General features: G+C 48.4%; 1 long non-coding RNA gene across 1 annotated transcript; it reads left to right on the top strand.

Annotated features, from left to right (window-relative positions):
• Nucleotides 1-5386: 5386 nt before the first annotated feature.
• On the top strand, nucleotides 5387-19064 carry LOC127492601 (uncharacterized). The gene is made up of 5 exons (XR_011382961.1): nucleotides 5387-5504; nucleotides 5720-5972; nucleotides 12493-12581; nucleotides 15451-15558; nucleotides 18420-19064. It is a non-coding gene; the product is annotated as an uncharacterized lncRNA (long non-coding RNA).
• Nucleotides 19065-19407: the final 343 nt, after the last annotated feature.

Here is a 19407-nt window from a genome sequence, read left to right as displayed (position 1 = left end):
TGGGCACAGCTGGAGCTAGAAGCTCACATGATATCTCTAGGATCATGTCTTCCTCCGTATCTTTTGGCTCTGCTTTCCCCTATGTTGATTTCATTCTCAAGAGATTACCCTTACTGGGAGTAGCAAAAATAGCTCCCTGTAGCCCCAAGCATACATTCTATCAGTTTAGCAGTCCTCATGGAGGTGTATATTGAGTTTCTAGTAGCATTGACAGAAGTCACTGGTTCCACTCAGGACACGTACGCATCACTGATCACTTGGCCAAGTAGCTTGTTTGGTCTGTTTGGGCTGCTATAGCACAAACCCTGAAAAAAATAGAATTTTTCTATTGATTGTCCCAGAGACTGGGAAGTCCAAGAGCAAGGGACCTGCAGACTCAGCACCAAGGAAACGAAGAGCACTTTTTTTTTAAAGGGAGAGAGAGAGGGCTTCCATCTGCTGGTTCATTTTCTTTTTTTAAAAAAAATTTATTTAGGCCTGCACCGCGGCTCACTAAGCTAATCCTCCGCCTTGCGGCGCTTGCACACCGTGTTCTAGTCCCAGTTGGTCGGGGTGCCGGATTCTGTCCCAGTTGCCCCTCTTCCAGGTCAGCTCTCTGCTGTGGCCAGGGAGTGCAGTGGAGGATGGCCCAAGTGCTTGGGCCCTGCACCCCATGGGAGACCAGGAGAAGCACCTGGCTCCTGCCTTCGGATCAGCGTGGTGTGCCAGCCGCGGTGGCCATTGGAGGGTGAACCAACGGCAAAGGAAGACCTTTCTCTCTCTCTCTCTCACTGTCCACTCTGCCTGTCAAAAAAATTAAAAAAATATATTTATTTATTCATTTGAAAGTCAGAGTTACACTGAGAGAAAAGGAGAGGGAGAAAGAGAGAGGTCTTCCATCCAATGGTTCACTCCCCAAATGGCCGCAACAGTTGGAGCTGCACCGATACGAAGCCATGAGCCAGGAGCTTGCTCTGGGTCTCCCACATAGGTGCAGAGGCCCAAGGACTTGGGCCATCTTCTACTGCTATCCCAGGCCATAGCAGAGAGCTGGATCGGAAGTGGAGCAGCTGGGTCTCGAACCGGCGCCCATATAGGATGCCAGCACTGCAGGCGGCAGCTTTACCCACTACGCCACAGAACTGATGAAGGGCACTTTTGAATTGTGTGTTCATTCTGGAGACAGGAAGCAGGTGAGCTCCGCCAGCACTTGATGAGCTGAGAATAGGAGCAGGTGGTTCTTGAGAGAAGAGGAAATGCATGATTGACAGGGAAAATCCATGGAAAGTCACTGCAATCAGATGCCGTTGTGTCCCCATTTTCTGGGTAAAGAAATTATAACTGTGCAGTGGTGGGACTAATATTCAAGCTCAAGTCTGGCCGCCAATGACATTTAATATTTACTGTGCTCAGTTGCCGGGTAGACATTCCTATTACTAATCTAATAATCTGGGAGCTATGACAAAAATGCTGCATGTACTTTTGAATGTTTGAAGAAAAATAATGAGATGTACAGTATTTCTTAAATCATTTTCTAAATGTTGATGAATAAGATGACTGTAAGATAATATGAACCCTCCACATCATCTAAATCTTTCTACAAATAAAAAAATCTACATGAATATTTTTAAGTTCATAATCTCCTTTAGAAAAATTAAATGGTGGAAATGAGCTCATTGATAAATACAAAATCCTCTTAAAAAAGGACACAGATTTAATATAAAATAATTGCCTCTTTATGACTGATTTATCTTAAGCCTGGCTGCATTTAAATTATATCTTGCCCTACTCAGACCTTATCTGGGGAAATAAATGAGTGTCTCATTCTGGAAGGAGATAGAATGAAGAACGCCCACGAGGAGACAAAGAAGAAATGATCTAAGTTCTTGGAAGACGGATTGAAACCCCTTTCTCTCGGCCTGGTTGGTGAGGAAGACGGACACGTGGCGTAGCAATACGTCCTGAGCCCGTTGGAAGCAGTGCATCCCATTAGAGCGCTATTAGCAGCGCCCCCTCCCAGTCTCAGAGCCCACACCCCTGTCGTGTCCATTCAGTGGCTCCTCCAGGTTGTCCTATGTGACGCCTTCTTCCCCAGAGTCCTAGGAGAGAGACATCGTGGTGGTTGTCCGTTAGAACAGGCTGCAGCCTGATCAGTCCTAAGACTCTGCTCTTTTGCTGCACAGTTTCCTTTGAAGTAAAACACGTGACATTCTAGAGTTTCGACAGTGAGACCCTGGGCCCTCCTTCCCAGGTAGAGGGAAAACAAAGACGGAGACGATTGCCCACACCTTTCAAGACCAAACAGCACCAGTGGAAGCCAAAAACAGTGGGTACGGCTGGAGGAGGAGCGGAACGTCTCAGTTTTTCAACTTCTTTGCATCATTGGTCCAGACTTACTGGATCATTACCAGTGTCTCGCATTCTGTGTACAGTCCTAGACACATTTATGTTTTTAATTATAAGGGCTCCATTGTCTCATAAAACTTTATGTTACAAAATAGGACAGACACTGCCGCATTCTCAAATTTGGGGAGCAGCTGGGTAAAATTTTCTTTCCTCCCCTCTGTAATTAGCTTGAGTGTTTTTCCAAATAGGCAGATCAGCAACGGGTCTCAGCGGGCAATAGATGGCATCACCTGGGGCTGGACAAGCAGCAAACCAACATGGAGTTCATTGGTGACCGGGACCAAAGCTGTTTCTACAGAGTGATGGGAGTGCAACCCTGGATGGAGAGAATGCAAAAGAGAACCGGAAGAGCCTAAATGGAGACGGAGGGTAGAGAGAAAAGCAGACGCTTGAGCAGGAAGAGATCATCGCTGAAGCATTCTCTCTCAGCACGAGAACAGGGTTAAGATCTGGTGCACAGCCGGCACCGCGGCTCACTAGGCTAATCCTCCGCCTAGCGGCACCGGCACACCAGGTTCTAGTCCCGGTCAGGGCGCTGGATTCTGCCCCGGTTGCCCCTCTTCCAGGCCAGCTCTCTGCTGTGGCCAGGGAGTGCAGTGGAGGATGGCCCAGGTGCTTGGGCCCTGCACCCCATGGGAGACCAGGAGAAGCACCTGGCTCCTGCCATTGGATCAGCGCGGTGCGCCTGCCGCAGCGCAGCGGCCATTGGAGGGTGAACCAACGGCAAAGGAAGACCTTTCTCTCTGTCTCTCTCTCTCACTGTCCACTCTGCCTGTCAAAAAAAAAAAAAAAAAAAAGAGATCTAGTGCACAAGAGGAGTGCCCTTGGGCAGTTCACTCACCCTAACCACACAGCACGTGCAGAGAGGAGACTCCAAACATTATCTTCAAATTACTTCAATTTTCTTGGTGAAATAGAAAGTAAAGGATTCAGCTGAGATGAGGATGGAGGGAAAATATATGAAATTGTTACCTAATTGACTGGCAGAATGAGTGGCTCAGGGAAACCACCCGGAGAAGTGACCCCACAGGCTCACTCTGCTGTCACTGAAGCTTCAGGTTCTGGTTGGGTTTGTCACGGGGTGTTGAATTGCTGCTGCTGCACGCGGGAGGGAACTCTGCGGGTGCTGGATTTGATCTCACTGTCCTTCAACTGTTAAATAGGCTGTACAACAGCAATATTTTCTTTTTTGTTTTTAAAGATTTATTTTATTTATTTGAAAGACAGAGTTATACAGAGAGGTAGAGACAGACAGAGAGGTCTTCCATCCGCTGGTTTACTCCCCAGATGACCGCAATGGGCCGGAGTTGTGCAATTTAAAACTTGTAAATGCCATTTCTGGAATACATTTATAATACATAATATAAATATATAATATATAAATATCATATATGAGCATATATGATATTTATATATTATACATTTCTGGAATATTATATTGATGGACTCATGTATAGTATCACTGTACCCTGGGATGTGAATCGTTTTCCCCCCGGGGCATTCACACTGTATACACTCCCCACCTGTTAGTCACCCAGTTGCTGTCTCAACTATCAGACTGACTGTTGTGGTGACTAATCAAGTCACCCCAGTGTTACTTAATAGTGGCCTCAAGTGCAAGAATAACAACGCTGGCAACTCAGAAATACCTAGGAGAGGAGATGCTCGCTTTAAGTGAAAAAGTGAGTTCTTGACTTCATAAGAGAAGAAATCCTGCACTGAGGATGTTAAGATCTATGAATCGGCCAGCGCCGTGGCTCAGTAGGCTAATCTTCTGCTTGCGGCGTGGGTACCCCGGGTTCTAGTCCTGGTTGCGGCACCAGATTCTGTCCCGGTTGTTCCTCTTCCAGTCCAGCTCTCTGCTGTGGCCCGGGAAGGAAGTGGAAGATGGCCCAAGTCCTTGGGCCCTGCACCTGCATGGGAGACTGGGAGGAAGCACCTGGCTCCTGGCTTCGGATTGGTGCAGAGTGCTGGCCGTAGCAGCCATTTGGGAGGTGAACCAATGGAAGGAAGACCTTTCTCTCTGTCTCTCTCTCTCTCTCTCACTATCTAACTCTGCCTGTCAAAAAAACCTTTTTTTGAAAAAAAAAAAAGACCTATGAATCTTCTATTTTATTAATATTGTTTCTAATATTTTGTGACTAATTTATAAATTAAACATGATAGGTAGGTAATTACAGGAGAAAACAAGCTACATATAGGGTTTGGAACTATCTAAAGCTTCAGACATCCATAGGGCTCTTAAAATGGATCCCCAGTGGAGGTGGGGGCTGTGCAGAATTCCATAAGAAAGACCTTGCAAAGCTCCCATCGGCAGACCTATTGATGACCTATGATAGGTCTGAACAGAGAGGGTTCAGAGAGAAATGGGGCTCGTTAGGATGGTGATCAGGAACAAGACCCCAGTCTGCCCTCATGGAGCTACAATCTGGCAGGAGACAGATGGTAGGTAAACAGGCACACCAGGGACTAGTGATGCTGGTGATAACAGTGAGGAAGGGGCGGGTCAGGGCTCTGGGGGTCACTTCCCTGAGACTATCTCAGTTCCTCTGTTCCTCACTCATAAAACAGATCACTCCCCTTCCTGTTGTCCCCTTCATGAGGTCCAGACATGAAACCTGTGGGAAACAGGGCCTGGCTCCCACAACATGGTGCTGAGAGGGAGTAAACAAATCTTACACAGCTGCTTCGTTAATTAGCTGATTCCTGACCCAACCCCTTAAAAGGGGGAGAGAGACAACATGCAGGGCCGCGCCCCCCTGAGAGAGTCGGAGGAGCGGCACCAGCGGGCTCTCCGCCAACTCTCCACCCCCGAACTTTCCACCAGCCCGGAGACAGTAGTTGTCCCAGATAGTGCAGTTGAGTCTCCTTTTATAGTCCTCTTCCACCAATCCGTGCTGCGCTGCCCACGTGCTGAGCACGCCCGTTCTCCTCCAATCAGGGGTTGGATCAGGAATCAGCTAATTGACGAAACAGCTGTGTAAGACTTGTTTACTCCCTCTCGGCGCCATGTTGTGGGAGCCGGGCCCTGCTTCCCACAAAACCGAACCAGAAGGATGTGCTCCACGCCCGCAGGAAAATCACTAGACATGCTGTGTGGTCCTGGCCCTGATCCAGTGGTACTCACTGGGGGGTGGGGGAGGAGGAATACTAAGAATGATTGAGCAAGAGATAATATTTCATGGGAGATTAAATCTGTTGGGGGAAAATGTGCATATTCTTGAATATAGAAGGTTTAGACACTTACTTTTCCAAACTTTGCTTTCAGATGGAGCCAACACTTGTGACTGTTCTCAAATCTGCCAAAGACTCTTTTGTTTCCTTCCCTTTGCAGGAGAGTCCTGAAAACCAGCTTTTGCACCTAGCCAGGGTCGAGTTTTATTCCTAACTCCCCAGTGCCACCTGGGATATCTGCAGACGTGCCCACCAGACACCTGCCCCTGAATAGGAAACTCCTTCCTATGAGCTCTGCTTGATGAGGCAGAAGCTGTGCGCTGTGGTCTGGGTTTGGTTTGTCCCCCAGAGGTTCCTGTGCTGGGCCGCCTCCCCCAGGTGACGATGTTGGAAGATGGTGGAGTCTTTAAGAGGTGGGTCTCCCTGGGAGATAACTAGGTCACTGCCCTGGGGAGGGATTAATGCTGGTCTTGTGGAGTGAGTTGGTTCTCTTGAGTGTGAGCTGGGATAAAAAAAGCAAGCCTGAGCTGGCGCCGCGGCTCACTAGGCTAATCCTCCACCTTGCGGTGCCGGCACACCGGGTTCTAGTCCCGGTCGGGGCACCGGATTCTGTCCCGGTTGCCCCTCTTCCAGGCCAGCTCTCTGCTGTGGCCAGGGAGTGCAGTGGAGGATGGCCCAGGTGCTTGGGCCTTGCACCCCATGGGAGACCAGGAGAAGTACCTGGCTCCTGCCATCGGATCAGTGCAGTGCGCTGGCTGCAGCACGCTGGCCGCGGTGGCCATTGGAGGGTGAACCAGTGGCAAAGGAAGACCTTTCTCTCTGTCTCTCTCTCTCTCACTGTCCACTCTGCCTGTAAAAAAAAAAAAAAAAAAAAAAAAAAAAAAAAAAAAAAAAAAAAGGCAAGCAAGCCTGGCTCCTTCAGCTCACCCTGGCTTCCCACCTCATCATGTGCTCTCTCCCTCTCACACACACCCTTGCCACAATGCCATTTGCCATGCTGTGATGCAGCCCGAGGGCCCTCACCGGAGGCCAAACAGATGGGCCTGCCTGAGCTGGGACTTCCAGCCTCCCAAACTGGGAGCTAACTGAACCTGGTTCCCTTATTTAACAAGCTCGGCCTCAGGTGTTCCGTTAGAGTAACAGGAAACAGACGCCATCCCAGCCCTTCCCTCTCCCCACCAGCGCCGGCCCTCCCATGCTTCCCTCTCCCACTCCCACATGGACCGCAGAAGCTGCTCCCTCCCCCACACGGTGGCTCCTCTGTCCCCTTCTGTTGGGTCTGTCTCAGAAATGTCTAGTTTCTCTTCCAAGACCGACCCCAAAGCTAACTCCTGCCTGCTCCCCCTCGCCTGCAGTTTTGTTCCTTCCCTGACCCCTTCAGAGTCTTCCTTTCGCACATGCACAGCAGGTGCCCTGTAGGGCTCTCACCCCCACAGCTTCCTCATTTCTCCTCTCCTGTCCTTGCCACTTCCCTGGTGAGCGCTCCACATGGCCCTCCTCCTCACCATCTGCTCCTTCTCAGCCTGATCCCACCCTTCCCGCTCCGGCAACTGCCCTGCAGAAAGGCGTCTGACTTTCCGACAGCTGACCAAGGGTGTTTCTCAGTCCTTTTCCGTGATGAGAGCAGCATTGCATGAAGGGGAACCCAGGACTCAAGCAATGCCATGAATCCGAAGAAGGCTGAGGGCATTGGATTAAGAGTGCAGGATTTTTCACGGCCCCGCATCCCCTCCTCTTTCTCTCTTCCTAGCAACACTCAACAGTGGTCACTTCTGTGCCCTGTCCATGGTTCTCCGTCTTCAGCGCTGGCCTTTCTTTGACCCCCAGGAACCAGCAGAGCTCTGGTTGTGTTAATAATTTATTGTTTAGTTTCTGAGCAGCCTGAACAACTTGCCTGGCTTCCACATGTTCTCCTTCTCTGTCATCAAAACGCTGGGACTTGATTAAATAGGTCACACCAAGTTTGAGGCTCCTCACCCTGTTAAGTCCTACCACTGCGTGGTACTGGGTTTATCACCTGCTGCCTCCAGGTGGTGGGGGGCTTTCCTGCCACACGTGTGGAAAGGAATGGACCCTGCCTTCCTGGAGCCAGTGCCCCGTATCAGTAAACACACAGGTGAGTGGAAACTCCCATCATGGCTTCCAAGAGAATAGAATGCAAGAGGAGATTACTTCCGTGTCTCACCTGCCAGTGATGGGGCTCCCTCTCTCCCTGCCCGTCCTCCAGCTGGGCATTGTGCGATCTGTTTCCTTTGCTTGGCCATCACAATGACAGTGTCAGAAGATGGACTACACTGTCCCCACTAGCACCTAAATCATTCAACTGACACTTTTTCTTATCAACCACCATTTCATCAACATGGGCATGATTTAAGCCTTAAAATTTAATTTGTGTAAATTGTGTGGATTGAGCTACTTGTGTACAAAGAAACATGGGGTTGGAGGGGTGCAGCTTTGTGGCACAGTGGGTTAAGGTGCCACTTGTGACCCCGGCTCAAGTCCTAGATGCTCTGTTTCCAATCCAGCTTCCAGCTTATGTGCCTGGAAAGGCAGTGGGTGATGGCCCAAGTGCTTGTAATCCTGGCCCCCATGTGGAAGACCAGGATGGAATTCCTGGCTCTGGTCTGCTCAGCCCCTTCAAGTAAATAAATAAATTTTAACAAAAAGAATCCCAGGAAGATTGTAATATCCATTTCAATGTTTTCACTGTGAGTAAGCCATTCAAACTTGATCCCTCTCAAAGTAGTGACAAAATATGTTGCTTTTTCTTTTGATCAAGATTCCACTTCACCCTTTAGTCAGCTGGGGAATTCCTCAAGGTGTCAGCACTGGGAGTAGGTCCCCTTCCAGAGTACATCATTCTTTCAATCTTTAGGTACTAGGGACTATACAGACGCCCACATTTCCCTTTGTGCAATGGCCAGTAGGAAGCTCATGATCAAATTTGCAGCCTGATACCAGTAACAATATGTGTGTGTGTTAGGGCAGGGGGGACTAAGGCCTGCATTTTATACCACACCTTGCCCTTGGTGTTGTTTTATTTTTTCTACCTTTTCCCAATCCTTTTTAGTTGGTCATTTCCTCATTTATTTGATTGTGCTTTTAACCTTTATACTAATTGTAATTATATAAGCCACCACAAATCATACTAAGAATACAATCCAGACTCTTCAGTATGGCAAAAAAGCAACCTCTGTCTCGGGTGGTCAGCTTTCTAAATGTGCCTTCCACCCTCCTTCCTCCCGTTCACACGGCTCCTTCTCCCCACCAAGCACATCTCCACCCCACGGCCTTTGCACATGCTGTTCCTCTTGCTGCAATGCTCTCCCGACACAAGCATTCTTCACTCACTCCTTCCACGCACGCCTCCGCTCCAGTCCCAAATACTTCTCAGGCCCTCAAAGTTAAAAATACTTCACAGTGGGCAGCCTGAGGGAGTGGCTCTCAGCATAGACTCGGGGCCCAGGCTGGGCTCATAGTCCAGCTTCACCACTCACCAGTGTGTGGCCTTGGGCAAATTATTACAGCGCTATGTGTTTAGTTTCTTTACCTGTAAGTGAAAAACATGGCAAATGGTACCTGGCGCAAAGTGAGTAAGAGCCACATACTCCATTCATAATGAAGTTAAGTGCTGCTTTCGTCTGTCCCCTGCTTGGCCTGTTTTGTGCAGGGCTGCGTCACCAGCTGCAAGAGTGGTGCTCCCAGTATGGGAGACTCCCAAGGCTCTGTTGACTAAATCGCCTCTCGGAATAAGGTGGGGGCATTAAAAGAGAAATACAGGCGTTTTTTAAACCGGGAATTAGGGAGAAACAGCACTGGAGTATGACTGGTTAGACCGAGATGTCAGTGCCTGTCTTGCCAACCAGGAGTCAGTTACAATCAGCAAAAGGTCATCTACAGAGCTGGAATGGGACAAATACCCTTTGCTCCAGAGGTGTAGGACATATGCATTCAGGATTTCACACGCCTGACACAGGAGAAAGTGAAGCCGTGCTGATGAAATACTTGTAAGTGCTGGACTCTGGGAATATGGAGACGGAAGGCTTGATTCTTTTTTTTTTTTTTTTTTACAGGCAGAGTTAGACAGTGAGAGAGAGAGACAGAGAGAAAGTCTTCCTTCTGTTGGTTCACCCACTAAATGGCCGCTGTAGCCGGCGCACTGCGCTGATCCGCAACCAGGAGCCAGGTGCTTCCTCCTGGTCTCCCACGCGGGTGCAGGACCCAAGTACTTGAGCCATCCTCCACTGCCTTCCTGGGCTATAGCAGAGAGCTGGACTGGAAGAGGGGCAACTGGGACAGAATCCAGCACCCCAACCGGGACTAGAACCCGGGGTACTGGCGCCACAGGCAGAGGATTAGCCTAGTGAGCTGCAGCGCTGGCCTGAAGGCTTGATTCTCACTCTGAAGTCCCTGACAAAGTCTCAAGGGGGACAGAAAGCAAACAGTGCCGACAGAGTGGTGAGCCTCTGGTGGGGGTCAGTGCAGATGGGAGACCCGGCTGGGGTAAGCCTGCCACTGACACTGGAGGATGCGGTGGACCTGTCTGAGAGTGACAGGGAGATGATGTGGGCATTTCAGGGGGGATGGCGGCAGGTGCACAAGAGGAAACAGCACATGAAGGTGCAGGACAGGCAGGCAGGACAGGCAGGCGAGGTCCTCCAGGGCGATGCCACACTTCCCTCCTCACACTCCCAGTCCTCTGTAAACCTGGCTACATGTGGGCTGCTGCCAGGCCCGAGATAGCCGTTGCTGCCTTCAGAGTGCTGCTGGCCTGCTGGTGTCAACATTGCCTGCTAAGTCCATCGCTGGAGAGCAGACAGCAGCAGCATCCTCAGAGGGAACATGGCCCATCACCCGAGTCAGCGGATGCAGCCAAGCCCCTTCTGGACCAGGGTTCCCTGAAGTCCCCAGTGCCCGTGGAGAGGGCTGAAGAGACGGCACAGGCAGGAGTGAGGAGCAGGCCCACTCTTTGAGACAACTCGAGCCTGTTCCTTTGCTCCAAATTATTTCTCCTCTGCCTTCTCCCATCATGGCTGATAGATGGCACTGATGACCCAAGTCCTCACCCATCTCTGTGACCAGCTGGCCCTTCACCGTGGCATTGGGGGTACGGTTTGTATCCCCATTTCTGGGCTCTGGCTTGACCATGGGGCTAGCTTTGGCCAATAGGGTGTGCTGGAGGTGCTGGCCTGTAGGTTTGAGTCTCTCCCTCCTGGAAACCTCCCTCTCCTGCCAGGCCAAGCCTGGGCCAGCCCCTTGGAGGACAGAAAACCATGTAGGCAACTGCGGAGTCCTTCTTGCTGGACTGCACTAGAGTAGTGTGTCCCAGGCTGAGCATCTCAGCTCAGGGGGCACCAAGTCACAACCACCAACAGGACTACATCCCCAACCTGAGGCTGGGGAGAGATCCTGGGTGGATAGGGATAAAGGACTCAGAATTCAGAGGGTTTGCTACTCAAAATAGTTAATACACATGGCAATGTTCTCTCTTCTTCCCTTTGTCCCTTCTCCTCTATAAAGGGTTAAGGAATCACAAACTTGGTGAACATATTAGGGAGACGGCTTGAGTTACCATTTGGGGGCCTCTTTTGTCTACTCTTTCATCGTAGGATGTAAGATTTCAGTTTATATGAGTACTAACTGGCCCAAGGAGACACCATTTGTGCTGTGAGATGTGTTTTCCATTCGAATAAGCCATTTTCCCTCTTACCCACAGCATGACTCCTCTGCACTCCCAGGGCTCAAGGTCATTGCTAATTGGCATGGCTGCTCACGTCTTGTCTGGGCAGCGCCTCGCAGGCGAGCTTTGCAAAGTGGAGGACCTAGGGGGACTGGCAGAATTCTGATCACGGCTGTAGATAATTTCACTGGCTCGCCACGGGCCTTGTTTGCTGGTGATAAAATCAAGGATGGGAGCTCAGAAACCCAACTGGCTGCAGAGTTGATGTGTGGCCCGATTGCCTTGATGAGAAATCTGGGAGTTGTAAAGTGAGCTTGCTCTTTAACAGGCGCTCTGTGCCTGTCTGGCTCCTCGTCCAGAGATGGGGCAAAATCTATTAGTGAGAGCCACACCGCTCGCGCCTCATAGCATCAGCCGTCCGGGAGAAGACCTGCCCATTGCTTTTCTGATCCTCTAATTGGAACTGCTGACTGACTGTTAGGCACCTGAATGGCTGAAAATGGGGTTTCTGGGAGCTCGGGCACCAAAGCATTTTAGAGGGCAGCGGTGGTGTCAGTCACGCGATGTGCAGCTCAATTCTGATGGCTGTGGGTGGCTGCCAGGAGCAGCTGGCCTGGAAGATGTCTGCACAAAGACTGCTGAATGGCAGCGACTCCTGACTGCACTCACACTGCTGGCTCCCGCGGACTCCAGGGCTGTGTGTGAGGTCAGTTGGTTAAGAGTCAGGGTTGGTTTTCTGGACTTTACCAGCTCAGGGAAACACAGAAAGTCTTCTGGAAGAGTTCTTTGGCTGTAGATTCAAGGGCAGGACATGGGGCTACCCCTACACTTGACACAAAAAACAGCTCAGACACGATTGGTTGGTTCCAGTTCATCACCCTCATGGGTCTCCAGATGACTGCAGGTGTGTGGGCCATCTTTTTGGCTAACGGTTTGGTAGCTGAAGTCCGCACTCTCAACACTTGCTGTTGAATTTAGCCATGTCCTGGTAAGCCTGAGCCTCCTGCTCCTTGTAAGTGACCCTGCTGCTCAGTCGCCACGAGAGACTCTATTTGCGTGAGTAGAGATGGGGAATAGCTTGAGAGGAAGCCAGGTGACCCCTGTGCTGTATTTCAAGAAGGCATTCCATTCAACTCATCAGACTTTGCAATGGGTGCCTACCACGTGCGTGGGAATGCAAGAGGGAGTATGGTGGGGCTCCTGCTCTCATGTTGCTCAAGAGGCACCCAGCTCTTCCCTTTCTCCCTGCACAGAACTCAGCGCCTCTCCTCTTCCTGGCTGTAAGGCTTCTCCAACTACCTGCAGGCTTGGGGAGGCAGCTCTTCCTTCCTCCAGAAATGAGGTGGGAGACTCTTCTTAGATATCTATGAAAATGAAACTTCTCAGATGTTGTTGGTTTTGTATCCTATCACATTCCAAAATGGATAAAAATTATGAATTATAGCTTATAAATGCAAAGGCTACAAGGGAAAATAAAGGTAGGAAGAAACATCCAATCTGTGCCATGAAGGCTTAAACTAGATAAGGGGAGGAAAAATTGGCTCAGAGCATCTGTAACTCCTAGTGTAAGCAACAAACCTGGACAGGCACTGGGTCCATATTGTTCACAGGGTAAAAGCAGTAAGTTACCCTAAAGAAATAGCTATTCTTGAGTATGGAGAAATTTCTCTCATTGGCCCTTAGAATGAGAACGGTGTGCAATAGTATAACATACTGTATTCTTTGAGTTTCCAGGCTAGTTAAGGGTTTTTAAGCCTGTTGCCTAGTTCATTTGGTTTTTATGCTTGGTTTTCCCAAAGAGAATGCTAATCTGGGACTGCTACAGTTCCAGCATTCTGCATTTCACATTCAAATAAATACCAGACTAAGGGACAACTCCAAGTCTGCATCAGGAAGGAGAAGCAACAGTTACCCCGCCCTCCCAGAACTGGGTATAAGTGGACGCTTTGGTAACACTGTGAGACGGGGGTCCCTTTCAGTTCATTTTATTTCCCCCTCTAGTTCAAGCACAAAGTCAAGGTTTCTGACTCTGAGGAAAGGTGGTGTAGACTCCCACTCTCCTGTTCTTCTTCCCTACCCCGACTCCCACCAACTAAATGCCCTGGGAAGAATTCAACAATCCTGAGAGGATTCTAAAATATGGGAGAAAACAAATGTGGATCCTAGACTTGAACAAGGAAATCACGATGACTTCTCTGGGTTTCTTTTTTTTTTTTTTTTGACAGGCAGAGTGGACAATGAGAGAGAGAGACAGAGAGAAAGGTCTTCCTTTTTCTGTTGGTTCACCCCCCACTGGCCACCACAGCTGGCCAGTATCCGAAGCCAGGAGCCAGGTGCTTCCTCCTGGTCTCCCATGCAGGTGCAGGGCCCAAGCACTTGGGCCATCCTCCACTGCACTCCCGGGCCACAGCACAGAGCTGGACAGGAAGAGGAGCAACCGGGACAGAATCCAGTGCCCTGACCAGGACTAGAACCCGGTGCCAGCGCCACAGGCGGAAGATTAGCCTTTTGAGCCACAGTGCCAGCCTGGGTTTCTTTTTGTCTCCCATGGACCCCAGACTGGTTTCTAGAGAGGATGGCAAGCTGGAACCACTGGCATGCAGAGCAAAACCAAAAAAAAAAAAAAAAAAAAAAAAAAAAAGAAGAAGAAGAAGAAGAAAATCCTAAGCACTGTAGCCAAGCAATGAGAAAGGGGACTAAGAAAAGACTCGTGTCCATTGACAATACTGGGCCACAGCAGCCTGTAGCAGTGGCAAGATGAGAACCCAGGCAGCTCAACCAGTCCCCACACCACCATGCAACAGCAGCATCAAGTCTATCTACCTGCAGGTGACACAACCTCAGAACCCGAGAAGGCCAATACCTCCACCTCCCCGCACTGCCCTCTGCCCTCGCACTGGCGGCTCCCAAAGCTCAGTCCCTTTCTCAGTAGCAGACGACAACCCAGGCCTGGTGTCTCTAAGCCCCTTCTCCAACAGCAGAAGGTTAAGCAGGCCCAGGAGCAGTGGCAGAGGGCCAGCTAGACACCATCGCTCTGGCTCTCCATCCAGCAGCAAAAGTGGCCCAGGCAGGTACTTCCCTCCTCCTGCGGAACTGACAGAAACCAAGTGGGAACTTCACTAAAGTCACAGTTCATTCTTTCACCCATTCACTCGCTCACTCACTTAGCACCTATGTGCTGGACACCACTCCAGGCACCGGGGACACAGCAGTGGGTAAAATAAAGAGCCCGGTTTATAGTTCTACACAATGTAGAAAGCATAATATACTGAACAGCATAATGCCTCCCCTTCTCCCCCGCCCACTGCAAAGGACTCTGAAATCTAACAGGGGAAAGAGCAGAGCTAGGATATTTCAAAAAGTTCTTGGAAAAATAAATTAAAGCATAATATGAATTTTCATGACCTTTTTGAAGACCCCCTGTATATCCAACACAACGTGTGACAGAACTGAGGAAAAGACAATGTTTGGGAAACAGGTCAAGCGAGTGGCAGAAGGGACCTGTGTTATGGTGCACTAGGTTAAGCCACCGCTTGCAATGCTGGCACCTGCTATCAGAAAGCCAGTTCAAGTCCTGGCTGCACTGCTTCTGATCCAGCTTCCTGCAAACACGCTTGGGAAGGCAGTGGATAATGGCACCTGCCACCCATGTGGGAGACCTGGATGGGGTTCCCGGCTTCTGGCTTCTGCCTGGCCCAGCCCTGGCTGTTGTGGCATTTGGGGAATGAACCAGTGGACTGAAGATCTCTGTCTCTACTTCCCTCTCTCTGACACTCTGCCTTTCAAATCAATCAATCAATCAATCAATCATTTTTTAAGAAGGAGTGGCAGAAGAACTTTTGTTAATAGGCTGAGTTGGGATTGGGAAGATGGGAATGGGTGGATGATTATGGTAGAGAAAGGAGGTGGCATTAGGGACAAGGGGGAAGGAAGAAGAGCAATGACTGGGGCCCCACCCTTGCAAGTGGACTAATGCAAGCCCAGTCACTTGGGAGAAGTTAGTGAGAAATATCCACGGCAGATGCTTGCAGGGTGCCAGGGGCTTTACATGGATGATTGTATTCAATCATTGCAACATCCAGAGAAAAAATATAGAAGTTGCTAGTTCAAGGAGCCGGCGCTGTGGCACAGCAGGTTAATGCCCTGGCCTGAAGTGCCGGCATCCGATATGGGTGCCGGTTCTAGTCCCGGCTGCTCCTCTTCCAATCCAGCTCTCTGCTGTGGCCTGGGAAAGCAGTAGAAGATGCCCCAAGTCCTTGGGCCCCTGCACCCACTTGGGAGACCCAGAAGAAGCTCCTGGCTCCTGGCTTCGGATCAGCGTAAGTCCAGCTGTTGCGGCCATCTGGGGAGTGAACCAGCAGATGGAAGACCTCTCTCTCTGTCTCTACTTCTCTCTGTAACTCTTCTTTCAAATAAAAAAAAAAAGAAGTTACTAGTTCACAAAATGGAAATTTAGGCCCAAGAAGTTAAGCAACTTGGACAAGTTTACACAGCAATAAGCAGTAACCCTGAGATCCGAACCCACTTGGCATTCTTTTTCTGGCAAATTTCCTTTTGACTTCACCTCTATTCTCACAGTCCACGCTCGTGCCATCGGTCAGCTGGCTGTTTGCTGGGTGGCTTCCAAGCTCGGAGATTTCCTCCTCGTTTACTTTGGCTTCAGTAACATATGCACATGGCCATGACCAGACCACATTAGCACCTTTTCCTTGGATATCCCTCCTTAGAAATAAAACCCAGCACACCCAAGGGCTCAGCAAAAGCTTCTGCTTTCTCTTCTACCCTGGAAGCATTAACTGGAGTGTAGGATGGGTGCAGGTGACGAGAGAGTGAGGAATCCAAGATGGTTCTGACACGATTGAAGTGAATGGGCCGGTAGAGTGGTGGGTTTATTGTGGGATACAGGGCCCCTAGGAAGGGGTGATGGTTTGTGGGTGGGTAAGTTAGATGTGAGAGGGTGGTAAGCTGTCCAAGCAGAAACGGACTGGGAGCAGCACTGAGGAGGCTCTGTGCCACTCAAGGTTTTCTGTCACTTTGCCATGGTTGGATCCTGCCAAGCAAACTGAGTGCTGGTCTAAGTGGATCTCTGAGAATGGAGAGTGATATTAGAAGGGAATTTACAAAAAAAGTGTGGGAGAGGCAGGTTATACAGGTGCATGACTTAATCTAGAAGTGTTTTGCATCTGGTTTCTACAAGCTTCTGGCCGGTACTTTTGTGGTGAGCCTCGTATCACACTGCAGAAATGGCTGCCACGATACACCCCTAAAGGGACCCCTGAGTGTTTTCCTACCCTGCATAGGAAGCAGCCCTACAGTATCTCCAGCAAGGAAGAATCCTGGGGATGCTCTCGGAGGCTCCTCCTCGCTGTGTCCTGGGAGCTCTCCTAGCCCTCGTCCCTCTCCCTGCCTGGACGTGACCATAATCCCTTCCATCCCCCAACATAAAGGAAGACTGTAGCTGAACCCACTCCCATCGGATTTGTCACTTAGCTAGCTAACGTGCTGGGTCAGTCATACTTTCTTCCACTCTAACCTGTTATTGGGTGCTATGAAAATTAATGTTTAGGTAGTAAAATTAATTCCTTAGCAACCAGATGAGTGTACATTATCTGTAACACAACCATACCAAGGTATTTCAGAAAATCTACCAAGTGATGATAAAGTATCTACTCATCACAGGTTAATAAACTGATAGTATTGGACATTAATTTATTTTCATATAAATGCAGTGGTTACCAGTTATCAAGATTTATTTCCCAAATTTAGTCTTGTGTGCTTCAGTTGCAAAGTTGCAACATAAAAGTTTTTATCTTTATAGCTATGACTGGTGTCATATTTATATTCATGCTACTGCACCAACACTTTAACAACGGAGTAGCAAAATAAATTACATAACTTTAAAGACCATCTATGTTTCCTTCCAGGACAAGTATACAGTTATATTACAACCTTGTTTCTGTAATAGATTGACTACAGTAGAAAAGAATCCAGTTGTATTCGGCCACTGTCTCCCTTTTTACTTGTAGTACACAAATATTACTTGTTTCCTTTCTTATTGCTTTAAAAATAACCATGATATTAAATAGTAAGGAATGATGGATGAAAGTATGTGTTTCACATATTGTTCACCCAAGAGTTAACATTTTATTCACATTTATTGAAATAGTTTACATTTTAATATCTCCCTCCCCACATTTGCTGAAGAGTGAGGCCTGACATCCTGTAATATAATTATTGGTAGTGATAATATAATACAACCAGAGGGACTCGGATATGAAAGAGCTTTGTGGTCTGCTGAAAGCCACTTAATCTTCTAAGCATTAATTTCTTCATCTATTAATGGAGATATTATATTCCTCTTGTCTATGTCATAAAGGATGAATGAAATAGTTTGTGTAAATCATTAATATTTAGAGTAACTGCAAAAATAGGAAGTACTTAATAAATGTCGATCAGATTTATAATTCTTATTTTAAAAAATTACAAACCAAGCTCTTTTCCCTATAAGCCACCTAAAAAAATTTTTTTTAGTAAGTTCAGCAGTTAGTTTCAAATTTTTTTCTAACACAGAGGTCAACTAAAGGAAAGACTTAGAGCCCCTGCAAGTTGTGTTCATGAGATACACTTGGAGGCAGGCAGGTCTGGAATAGCAATCTTTGGTCACCACATTCATAGATGAGAAATGGAGGCAAAGTCACTGTGGACTTTGTCCAAGATCACAAAGTGAAAGGCAGAGTTAACACTGGAGTTGAGGTCCCTTGACTCCCAGGTCAGTATCTTTCAGTATCAATTAAGCCCTTGCTGCTCGTTTAATTTGAACCCTGATGTTTTCCTTACTTCTTACATAAACTACTAGGATTTATGTTCATGAACATAGAAAACTCTCTGAAAATGGTAGCTGTATTCTGTATGTTAATATATGCTATGTATTGTCAACACTCAATGGCTGTATTTCTATATTAAACGACATTATATATCTTTTTGAAGTTCCAGGAAAAATTATTCTATTTTCTGATAATGCTAAATACTCTTTGCTGCTGCCAAAGGACAGGGGAAACCACACACAAACAAAACAAAACAGATGGATACAGTCAGCTTCTTCATTTCATCCCGCAGGATCTAGATAAAAGCAGTCGCTAATTTCTAATAAATTAAACGTTTTCTCCTTTTATTTTCACAGAGCTCCTGACCCCCCTCGTTGATCCCGAGTTTCCCTTCCAGTGTTATTTACTGCCATCTGTGCATCGAGGCTACTTGGGAAAACTCGGGGAGCCGTGCTGGGAGTGCCGAGGGACACGTAATCTGCTTGCGTGGAGGGCAGGCTGCGCTCTTGGTGTGCCAGTGGTTCCCCTTCTGTGTCCCCTTCGTTTCTGGAAGCCAGTAGAACTCTAACTTTAGACACTGTTTATGTTAGAGTTCTGTTTCTACGTGGCAGAGTGACAGGGTCCTTTTAGCAAAGGTTGAGGAATAGGAGAGGATTCTGAGTAACAAAGATCTCCCGGCCCTTGAATATACCTGCTACCCATCTGCAGATTCAAAGCTGGGCCCCTGTGGTATGATCAAGTCTCATAGCATACAGCATCATTAAAACCTTCAGAGAAACATATGAAAAGTAGGCAATCTCCTTTTGTCTTTCAATATCCGCATCTAGAAAAGGCCACAAGAGGGTATCTATGCTACCTTTGTTATTGAAATAGGATGATATTGGCAAGGTAGCTGTTGCACAGCAGCGGGCTATTGTCAGTGGCATTGTTAATGCTGATCAGTAATAGAATAAAAATCATTGCATATGGGAAAGCTGCCAATGCAGGGGAAGAAATAGGGGTCCAAGAGACCATCAGATCTATGTTCAGTGAGGAGGGGAGGGGAGAGGCAGAATGCTTTGGGACAAAGTGTCAGTCCAAGACATCGTTCAAGGCAAACACTAGAAAGCTCTTGTGGAGAGAAACATGCACATTCTGTCTGCAAGCCTGGATGACGACATAGAAACATCCCACATTTCCACGTTCTCCCAACAAAGATGGAGCCTTGCATCCCTGGTGGTCCCTTTGCATCCATTCAGTAATACGGTAACTGTTAGGTACCACGTGGCCAGCATAGAGCAGCGTGACCGTGTGCCTCCACTCGGGGCGGCCAAGGTCTCAGCTTCAGTGCACACACCCTCAGTG

The sequence above is a fragment of the Oryctolagus cuniculus genome, chromosome 16 (genome assembly GCF_964237555.1).
Source record: "Oryctolagus cuniculus chromosome 16, mOryCun1.1, whole genome shotgun sequence".
Lineage (NCBI taxonomy): Eukaryota > Metazoa > Chordata > Mammalia > Lagomorpha > Leporidae > Oryctolagus > Oryctolagus cuniculus.
Note: the sequence above shows the minus strand (reverse complement) of the source record. Positions and strands in the feature narration are given on the sequence as shown.